Genomic DNA, 10,830 nt, shown 5'->3' with positions numbered 1-10,830 from the left:
TGTTTGGTTCTGATTCATCTTCAGCCAAAGCCAAGAGCATGGTGGATATCAAAATTTGTAGAATGATTAGTGATCATTGTATTCAATATAGCCCTTTTCCATGTAAACTACCGCTTTTCAAACTTTTGTAAAGATCTATGGGGTCTTGTCATTTACAGACTACCATTCCATTAAATAAAATTGATCTTTTTATCCAATTGTTTCTACTCTTATTTATTAAGCTAAATAGAATTAAATTTTATTATGATCATTTTGAAATTAAAGTTTTAAAATAAAAAGCATGTTTTCTTAAATAATAAAAGCAGTTACTTTAAAAAAGTAATTAAAGGAATATCAACAGCGGTTTGAAAAACGATAAGCCCTAAATGCGAAGCAGTGTTGGTTTTCTCCAAGCAGTTGGTGCAATCTCCGTTTATTCTCAGCTGTTTTTCAGCATCTCTAGTCGAGTTATTGGTTTCCCCAGCTGAGTTTGTAATTGCCTCCCTTAAGTTATAGGCGTATTATTGCAGTAGGTTGCATAGATTCAACAAATTTTGTTTCCCCCGCAAGTCGCCATCAGAGTTATCCCTAACCTCTGTTAGCCTCGACTCTTGAGAAGTATTTTCGATCCTCTACAAGGTTGTCTCCCATTTGATATGGTGTTGACCTAAAATCCTCACAGAGTTGATAACGCAGATTTTCGGCAAACCTTTTCCTTCTCCCCAGCCAGGTTTGAGCCTTTGAGGTGGATGATTCCCTCCAGCAGATGTTTTCCTCATGTGAGGATTAGATGAGAATTGTATCGATGATTTAGACCAGTGACATTTATATCCTTTGTGATCATTTTGTCAGCATAATCATCATATATACGTCTACATATACATTCAAAGATTTCATTATTTGCATGCACTTTGTGATCCATTATTTATCTGATCCTCTGCTACGGTGGTATACTTTGCCCCCATGCAAATTTGGTATGTATGCCCTCTTTCAATTGTAGAGTGTCAGCCCCCTTAAGAAGAAAGAATTTAACCTTTCTCATTCCCCACTGAGTTACTTCCTCGTGGATGATCATTATTTCAGTTTCCTCCCTAGTTGATTATCTGGATGGAATTGCCCCCCCCCCTGAATTATATCCTCATCGAGTTGAGTCTTTGATTATCGTTTATTTCTAGATCTTACCTAGATAGATGCTTTTGATCCCCTGAGAGTCTATTACCTAGTAACTAGTAATACTCTTCTCAATTTGCAAGTATTTCACTTTTGCCCAATACCTGGAAAAAGTAACCCTTTTCTCCCCGGCAGATTTGTTTCCACGTTTCCCAGGAAGTCTATCCTTGATATGTTCATCCTAACCAATGACATATATTTTCTTCCCCCGCAGTTGAGTCTATCCTTGATATGTTCATCCTAACCGATGACAAATATTCTCTTTTTGGTATTCTACCTAGTAAAAAGGTAGTTGTAATCCATATTTCCTTTCCCCAGAGAGTTAATCCTTGATATGTTCATCCTAACCGGTGACAAATTTCCTCTTCATTGCGGTCTTCTGCTCATTAACAGGTAGTTATAAATCCTACTTCCCCTCGGAGTTTATCCTTGATATGTTCATCATAACCGGTGACAAATATTCTCTTTTCGGTATTCTATCCAATAGCCGATAGATAATATTCCTACTTTTTTCAGGCAGTTTATCCTTGATATGTTCATCTTAACCGGTGACGGATATCCTTCCTAATGTCCCCAGGTGAGTCTATCTTTGATACGTTCATCTTAACCGATGATGGATATAATTCCCCTTTTGAGTATATCCTTGACATGTTCACTTTAATTAGTGACAAATATTCTCTTTCTTTCCAGTCTTCTGCCCAATAACCGGTAGTTGTAAACCTTATTTGGCTTTTCCCCAACAGGTTATTCTTACTCAGTAACTAGTAATGAATACATCTCTGGGTTTCCCCTAACGAGTCATCCTTGATATGTTTACCCTAACTGGTAACCGATGTCCTCTCTGACAGACTATGTTATCTCCTTACCCAGTAACCGGTAGTGGATACTATACTTCTGTTGCTCCTGTGTTGAAGATCACTTCTTCCACGGTGGAGTCTTTCCATAGATTTATTTTCGTGGAATCCCTCGAGTCCCCCAACATTTTTAAAAGTCGTAGTCTGGCTTACGCACAACCTTTTCCCCCCAGAGTCTTTGTCTCCCTAGTGAGTCTTCCTTATGGAATGTGTTATACTCCTGCAGACTTTCGGTCTCTCCAGATTCTTTTCCTTTGTGGCAACATTTCCCCACAGATATTATTTTAACATTCAATCATATTGCATCATGAGGTCTCTTAGGGACCAAAATTTATTTCTATATGTTGTTATTTAAGTCCATTCCACTGAGTCGATGTGAAGGCTTTAACCTTCATCTCCTCAGATAGAACGTCCTTAAATAGGGGCAGCTGTAAGACCCCAATTTTGACCCTAATATCCCTAATTCTATTCTCATCATATGCATTAACATTGGTGTAAGACCCCAATTTTGACCCTAAGATCCCTCATGATATCTCATCATATGGATTAACATTGGGATCACATCTTGGCACCCCCTTATCCCTCATTCATCGGGTTTGCATTTGGATAGATCACCAAGCATCATTTGATTGTATCATACTTTGTATTTTATCATTTTTACTAACCAAAATACCAAAAATATGCAATGTATAGTTTGTTGCTTTTGTAGGTAGTATGTATGCTCACCTTTGATCTATCAAGCTCACATCTAGGATTTAAGACCGTCAGTGCAAGGAGTTCAATCAAGAATTGATTTACTATGGCTCTAAGCATCATATATGAATCCTCATGATCTTCATATTTTATTTTGATCAAGAAATCATCAAGAGTTTGAAGTTGGTTTTCCTTGGAAACCCTAATATATCTGGGTATCTTGTGTAACTTCTTCAACAAGCTTCTTCACCAATTGATCAAATATTTCAAGGGATACTTCAAATTTAATCATCTTATACTTATATTGTCCTCCATTAGTCCCAAAAGTCAAGAGACTATCAAGCTAGCAAGTTGGTTCATGGTGGTTGACCAGAGAAAGTCAACTAGTCAAAACTGGGGTTGCATATACCCTATCTCCTACAAGTTTTATCATATGAAAATGATTCCTAGAGAAACGTTAATCTAAATAACATTCCAAACAACTTTCATGTTGTGTTCTAGAGCTAGTTTTTCTTGGAAAGTCAATTTTTATGGTGAAAGATTATATGTCATTTTGTTTAAACCCTAATTTGAAGGTCAACTTCCCAAGACCATAACTTGCTCAATATTTATGAGATGAAATCCATTCAAGTTGCATGATCAAATTCAAGATGTATAAACAAACTTTGATGTTTGGAGGAAGACAAAATTCAACTTTTATATGCATGTGATATGAGGAGACATTATAGGTTATTTTGGACCAATGCCATTGAACAAGTGATTTTCCTCAACTTCAAAAATGCATAACTCCTTCATGATAAATCCAAATAAGGTCAAACTTGTGACCATTTTGAATTGATTTGAGAGAGCTACAACTTTTATGAAGGAACTTTTCTCATTTTAAGCTCATATAAAAAATTAGTCAAGGTGGAATAAGTGAACATATGGCTTAACACTTATACATTTTTTGATATGTTTGATTTTCCCAACTTACACCTCAAAAATAATTATGATCCAAGCTTCAAATGAAAAAGTGTTCAACATGAAAGTTGTTCCTATTGATCTAACCTTTCCAAAAGTCAAATTTCATCCCATTTGGACAAAGTATGAGTGACTTGCGCATGGCTTGAACCTGGATCACCATTTGGCATAATTGAACTTGCATTCCTCACACACAATTGCATGACTTACAAATGTGACTTCAGCAATGTTTGTACTCATTTTTGGACCTAAAGGGATGATTACATGGGCCTATCACACGCCCATGCATCCATGCAATAAACATTGCTATTTTTGGAACTTTGATTCAAGTGTGCAAAGAACAATCATTTGGCCTATAAATGGAGACCCTTGCAATCTAAATGTAGGACTCTGCGCACCAGCTTTGAATCCCCAGCTCCAAACCCTCTCACTCAAAGGATAACCTTGAGGATTTCCATTGGAAATCGAGTTTGAATATCCACTATTTTGAGATTCAAATCTCCAAGAGTCCTGTTACTTTTATTGATTCAATCCAATTCCATCAAGTATCCAGAGCAAGGCCAAGTGAAATTGGAAGCAAGACCGTGTTCATACAGACCTGCATTGAAGGTGATTTTCAAAAAAATTCATCTCTTCGATTCTCACTTAATTCTCCATAATTCTTCTTGTTTTTTGGTTGTCTGAAGTTTACCAATGTAGGTAACAAGATTGAGTTGCTTTGAGGTCAAATCGAAGCAACTCAGATCATGATCCTCAAAATTCAACTCCCTGTATCTTTTAATATACTTGGAGTTAGGAGAAATTGAGGCCAGATTCGAGCTCCTGAGCATTTTCTCTTTAAATTTATGTCCTATTTTCTTATTTTGGTGATGGTTGAAGGTGGACTAGTCCGTGAGGTCCACCGGAGAAGAAGATCGGAGTTACAACTCTGGCCGTGTGTTGGTGTCGCATCACGCGAAAAACCGGCGGGAAAACAAGAACAACAGAGCCGCCACCGTGCGTTATTTATCCCAAAAGAGGGAAAGGAAACGCTCAGAGTAAACCTGGAAAAGACATGGTCTCGCGACCAGAGAGAGATGGGATCGGGAGTCGGTTATGCGAAGGGAAGGTATTAGCACCCCTACGCATCCGTCGTACTCGACGGGATCCACGCACAATAGGAAGGAAAATGGTTGCTAAAACACTGCTCAAACACACATCAAACTGGCTGAAAGAGACACAAGAAAACAAACGAGACTGACTCGGCAGGATACCGCATCCTGGGCCTACTTAGTCTATCAGGCATAGACATCAGAGTCGAAGTAGTTCGGACTGGGGAAACGACACATGCTCGCTAGGATATCACATCCTATGCATACGTATCTCCTCGGACGAGAGAAGAATCAGAGCATTCGTAGCTCGGCTAACACGCACACAAACAAAACTAGGCAAAGGCAAACGTGGAGCCTGAATGCCAATCACTGGACTTACATCAGCATCCGAACCAAAACGCACTCAAGAAGGCAAACATGGAGCCTGAATGCCAATCACTGGACTTACATCAGCATCCGAACCAAAACACACGCACAAACCCAAATGCCACTCGATGGACTTACATCAGCTTCCAAGCACACAACAGGACAAAACAAAGACACAGGCGCCCGGAGAGATCTGCTCATCTCCTGCCTACGTACCTCATCTGGTATGAGGATCGGGGCGACGTAGTTCCCCTACGGAGGGATAAAGGACTAGCCTAACCAGATAACAGAGGGAGACACAACTAGGGAGACTACGACTCGAGCCTAGATGTTATCATGCAAAATCAACCCTAAGTTAAGGTTTCTAGCTAACTGGCACAGGGAGCCAGCCTATCCTAGTCGTGACTTGCACAGGAAGCAAGCCACACACACACTTAACTTGCACAGGAAGCAAGCCAAGCAAAACCTAACTTGCACAGGAAGCAAGTCTAAACTAACCCTAACTTGCACAGGAAGCAAGCCAAACAAACATACAAGTACAGGTAGCACACACTATACACAAGCAAGGGGCTCAAACAAGGCTAGGTTTTAGTCGAGGGGTCATGTCAACCTCAACAAACAAACCTCTGGAACTGGGTAATGTTAGCTCTTAACCTTGCCATTGAGGGGCGAAGGTGAAGCAGATGAAAGGTGAGTGAAGATAAGACTTCACAGCTCTTATCCCTGACCTGGGAGAACTTAAGACAAGAATGTGTGGGTTCAGAAAGTGGGAACCCTTCTACACATTTAGGACTGACTCAACTGTACAATTGTACAAGATCTTGGGTTTGTATCTGCAATGCATCAACACAGTGGTGTGAGCAAAGCAGATGACACACAGAATAGCAGGGGATAGGTTGCTTATCCCTTGGGTTCTGCCAATTGCCTCTTCACTTAGGAGGACTTTGGATATGCAAGGACAAAAGTAAACAGTCACAAACATTGCCTCTTAAGGAGGACTTCAGACAGTTGCCTGGCCAAGTAACAGGCCAGGTCTTCCAGACTACATGAAGATGAGAAATATACCTCAATGCAAATTGCTTATACAAGCAAAGCAAAGCAAAAGTTCACAAGGAACTGAGCAACTAAAAGCACCTGAAATAGTCAAGCAGACATTAGTATACAACTTCAAAACAAAGCAAAAGGAAACAAACATTAACAGTTAATCATAAGCAAATGGATGTGCAAGGCATAAGGCTTAAGGCATGTGAGCCAAGCCATCTACAAAACAAACAATTTAGACAATGATATTTAAGCAAGCTCAATCAAAAAGAATTGGTCTCATTGGTCATTTGTTGGTCAACCTGAAAACACAAGCTCAAAAGTGAGTAACAGGACCACTAGGGCAAGCCTAGGGTCAAAAAGGAATGAAAAAGTTAAAACAGCAAAGGGCAAGTATCCAAAATCATGTTCAAACAATCAAGAAACAAAACCAATTGGGCTCACATTCATACCAAACATCATTACCATTTCATGAACAATTTAGGTCAAGGTATAGCAAACAGAAGCTCATAGGAGTCAACAACAAGACTTAGCTCAAAAGCAATCTTAAACATTTCCAAAAATCATCAAATAAATCATGATCAATCATAACCCACAGCATGGTAAGCATGTCAAATTTCATCTCATTTGGACAAGTGGAAGATAGTCAATGAAAATCAGAAAGGCAAGGCAAGTTTAAACATGCTCAAAGAAGTCAACCAAACATGCATCAACTTGAATAAATCATAAATCAGTGATGGCAAATGAGAAATGAATGGGACTAAAACCATGATGAACCTTAAGATGTCTACTAATTACATGTCAAATTTCATGTTCATCCAATAAAGTATGAGAATTTCTCAAATGAATCATCAACATTCATTTCAACATAACTTGCTAAATACTAAACCATTTTCAACCATTCAAAGCTCATAATGATCAGGGAAAGGTGATCTACAAAGTGTGTATCATGGTTTTGGAAAAGGTGAGAGTCGAAATTTTACCAAGTTGGAAGAGCAGTGTCGATTCGGTTGTTATTTGGCCATGTTAACGTGAAATAGATGCTTTAAAACCCTCCTAATGATGAATGGTGAAGATGCTTTGGCTTGCAACAGCTTGAAAAGACTTCAACCACACTTTGCCATTGATGACACCTTGGGAAAACAGTCGGGCAAGAGGCTTCTACAGGTGGAGAAACAATGTTGGAATGAGCTCAAGATGTTGTTTGGATGATGAATCAACAAAGACAAGGTCGGGTTATTTGGAGTTTTTTAGCAGATTTTGAAAAGATGAAGAAAATGAGTTTTTTGAGAGCAAGTGTTTTTCTGTGATATCTTGTGGCTGCTAGGGTTTTCAATTGGCAGAAAAAATGATATATATCTGCTGTTTTGTGGTACTGAATCCAGGTCCATGAAAATGTGGGATGGAGTTGGTAAAAAAAGTGTACTTTTGGCCAATTTTCAAGCAAGTAGGTGATGGGTGTGTGTACTGCATGAAAATGGGCTTCCAACAAGTCTCAAATAACATTTCAGAACATGTTTGGATGGTAGAAATGGTTGGGAATGATTATTTGGAAAGTTCAATTTTTCACCTCACTTGAAAATAATCCATGTAGGTTCAAAAGTGCCATTTTGATCCATAAAGTTTTGGTACATGAAAGTTACATTTTTGGAAAGAGGAGGTCAAATGTGACTTGTTGGAAAAAACCTCACCAAATTTGGCCAAATGGTTTGAGAGATATGGCCTTTTGAAGTTCAAGAATTTCTGAAAATGAATTGATCATAACTTGCCAACCATGCATGGGAATTGAGAGTTCTTGGACTTTTCGGAAATGGGAGAACAAGATCTTCAACTTTCATGTTGGGCAAAAATTCATTTGAAGCTTGTATCATGATGTAAGTTTGAGGATCAAGACTTTCCCTTTTTGGTAAATTTCAGTTACAGGTCAAGTTTCCCTTTTTGGAAATTTCTGATCTGGCTTCAAATTCCTCCATGATGGTGTTTGACATGATATATGAAGACTATATGGACATGAATGAGACCTCTCAAACCAATTTCCATCATCAAATCACTGATTAAATGGACAGTTGACCAACAGTTGACTTTTAGGGTTTTTGGCAAACTGTGCATTGACTGATGACTTCTGAACGTCCAATCCTTGACCAAAACACTTCAAATGGATCCCTAAGTCATGTGAACATGTTGGACCAACCCTAGGGCCTTGGCTCCTTGAGAAATGCACTTGCTTGCTTGACTGACTGATCTCCTGACCAGTTTGACCTAATTCTCTTGATTGGCTTGCACTTGAGGCAAATAGGACAATGCAATGTTATGCAGTGGACCATGTTATGCTATGACCTAATATGAGAATGTATGTACAATGATAGGTGCAAATTTGAGGTGCTACAGCTGCCCCTATTCAATCAGCTGGGAACCCGAATGGATGAGAGCAACGGCTGTCAGACTTTCAGGGTAAACAGGGATTGAATACCAAGAACCGTAGAAATTTGCACTCTGTCGGATATGATACAAGGAGAACCACGTCATTTACCGATGACGCCTGCAATTGACAACTTCAGAAAGGCGAAACCATTTACCGATGGTTAGAAGCTGGAAACTTGATATTTACCGATATCAACTTCAGCAAGACCATTTACCGATGGCTGCTGGGAAACAACTTCTGATGTAAAAGGAAGCAAGACCTTTTACCGATGGTGGCTTCAAAGAAACTTGACATTTACCGATATCAACTTCAACTCGACCATTTACCGATGGCTACTGCAACTGGGGATCCGATATTTACCGATATCGAAGAAAACGGGGCCATTTACCGATGGCGGATAAAACTGGGCATTCAATATTTACCGATATCGAAGCATACGGGGCCATTTACCGATGGCGTTTCCACTTGGGGAGGAACAAAATCTTTGCGGTGCAATCAGACAAGACGTTTACCGACGACTTCTGGGGATCTTGATTTTATCAACAAGGAAACAAAGCATGACCAGACATTTACCGGTGACTGGGATGAGACTCGATGTTTACCGACATCGAAAGATGATGTTTACCGACATCCATAAACGACCAGACATTTACCGATGACCGGGGAACACTTCACTAAAGGAAAACAAATATTTGCAACTGGAAACCAGTTAGGACGTTTACAAATGACTCTACTGGGGATTTCTAGCTGGGGATTACCAGACATTTACCGATGACTGCAGAAAAGACTCGATGTTTACCGACATCGAAAGATGATGTTTACCGACATCAAAAAAATGACCAGACATTTACCGATGACTGGGGAGAAAACCCGATGTTTACAGACACCGAAACAATGGTGTTTACCAACACCAAAAATGACGACCAGACATTTACTGATGACTGGGGGAGAATACCCGATGTTTACAGACACCGAAACAATGGTGTTTACCGACACCAAAAATAAAGAAACACACGCGGGTGCTAGTATGACACTTACCGGTATCACAAGAACGACATCTTAGATATGTCAAGGCAAGGTTGACCACTTGCTGGGGGTTTCACTGGGGAGAAACAAACTTTCTGTCACCAACGGGTGAGGTAATAAACTTCTGTGGGGATATCAATCCTGAATGCTGTCAAGAGCAACTGTAGCAGACTTGCTGTGCTGATGTTGAATGAAATGATCCGCCTCTGCCGGGGATACGGTCTGGTGAGGTTAACACATGAATGCATATGTTTGAATTTTTCTATGGCGTAATGCTCCATATTGAATGGGAGTGCTACGCAGTTTGAGGATGCAATGATTACTAAAATGCAAAAATGCAAAAATGATGAAAAACTCCGGCTGGGGAGCCAAAACTGATCGGGTACTCCAACTCTGCGGGGAGACTCTGCAAGGGGAGCAACGACTTCTCACTCATGTTGGAGAATAGCACTGCTGCTGGGGAAAGGTAAACTCCGCTGGGGATATCCTTCAGTCCACAGATGGGATAAATGCTGGAGATAAATTTCAATGAACCTGCCTCACTCGGGGAGGAAATCGGTAAATACAGGCCTGCTGGGGATAGGCAATCCTTAGATCTGTTGGGGAATAGAAGGCACTATCCACAGACGTCTCCGCAGGGGAACATAGCTCTGATAGCTTCCAAACTTGCTTGGGGAAAATATCTGTTGAGGAAACGTCCTCACAGATGCCAACCTAAAAAAACAGCACAACAAAATGCCCCCAGGGGATACATGGACAAGATACGCTCAAGTGTCCTCAACATTCAAAATGATTTTCAAATGTTTTGTCATCCTGCAAACTATTGTTTAGCCTTCATGTTTTTATATGCAATGCTTATCAAGAATTCAGACATTTTTGCAAACAAAACAGTAAAAATAAAAACAAAAGAGCCATTTATCTGAATAACGACTTTTATTGATTGAAAACGTGCCTGAAAAGGCAAATACATGGGAAGCAATTCCTAGAAAGAGGTAATTGCGCACAAAAGGAAAAAATCTATCCTAATGGCAATGTGAACACGGCATCCACTATTTCCCAATTCTGTTATAACTCACAGATCATCAGTTTTCTTCCCAACTCCTTGCGTTCAAAGAAGAATGACTGGACGGATCACATCTTTCGAGATGGCAGACGACAAAGCTCGATGAAGCACAGACAACTCAGACTGTAGTCTTCGCTTTAATCCCTCTTTTGGCTGGATCGCCCT

Source organism: Lathyrus oleraceus, chromosome 5, assembly GCF_024323335.1.
Source record: "Lathyrus oleraceus cultivar Zhongwan6 chromosome 5, CAAS_Psat_ZW6_1.0, whole genome shotgun sequence".
NCBI lineage: Eukaryota > Viridiplantae > Streptophyta > Magnoliopsida > Fabales > Fabaceae > Lathyrus > Lathyrus oleraceus.
The sequence above is the reverse complement of the archived record's forward strand: the minus strand, read 5'-3'. Positions refer to the sequence as shown.